Source organism: Sceloporus occidentalis, unplaced genomic scaffold, assembly GCF_023333645.1.
Source record: "Sceloporus occidentalis isolate IW3139 unplaced genomic scaffold, rSceOcc1.0.p SCAF_2, whole genome shotgun sequence".
Taxonomy (NCBI): Eukaryota; Metazoa; Chordata; class Lepidosauria; order Squamata; family Phrynosomatidae; genus Sceloporus; species Sceloporus occidentalis.
Window position 1 is genome coordinate 222,595,264 of NW_028316982.1, and position 910 is coordinate 222,596,173.

Here is a 910-nt window from a genome sequence, read left to right on the forward strand (position 1 = left end):
GAAGGGATAACACAGTATGCCCATTACAATTGAGAAATGAACCAACCAAGACCAAACGCATTTCGACTAGGAGTCTTCACCAGTGGTCAGGATTAACTGGTGTAACAGCTTGAAAAAATATATATGGAAATGTGTGGAGACATCCAGTAATAGTAAGCAAGTATTTGTCCAATATGGACCTTGTGCGGTACAGAAACTTGGATGTCCCACAGATAGATACAAGCCCTAGAAGAAACACTTCAGCTCTCCCACTTTCCCCCCTTCTTCATCAGGAGGGAAGGAGACTGAGATAGGGGAAAGGGGGGGGGGGATAAAAGGACTGGTGGGCTGGCAAGCACAGAAGCAAAGGATCTGACAGACCTTTTCAGCACTGATGTTAGTTGATGAGAGTCTGGACCAAAAGACAGGAGCTCTCCAGCTAAAATTCTGGGACATCTGACTGCAGTTTGCAGGGGATCCAGCACACTGGGAGCATCTTCCACAAGTGACTATAATGCTGGGCCTCTAGGGTCACCAACCTGCTGTGCTGTTAGAAAACATTATTTAAAAAAATCAAATCCTACAAAAATTATTGTATGTCCACTAAGTTTAGGAACAGATAACAATGTGGAAAAGTAAAGCATTGATTCCAGACACCGAAGCAGTGGAATAGACTGGCAGGATGATCCTCCTTTGGATTTCTGTAAACAGCCTGAATAGGCATCTTTGAGGAGCGCTTTAGTTATGTAAACCTGCAGGGCAAGGGATTGGACTACGTGGCCCTTGCCATGCTGATTCTTTGATTCACCAACCCCAGACCATGATGATAGGCTATATGAGACAGCACACACTGAAGTTTCACAGACTTGTAATAATTTTCTGTCTTGTGGTTGCACTAGAAAGTGTCAAATCACTGCAACTTCAAATAAGC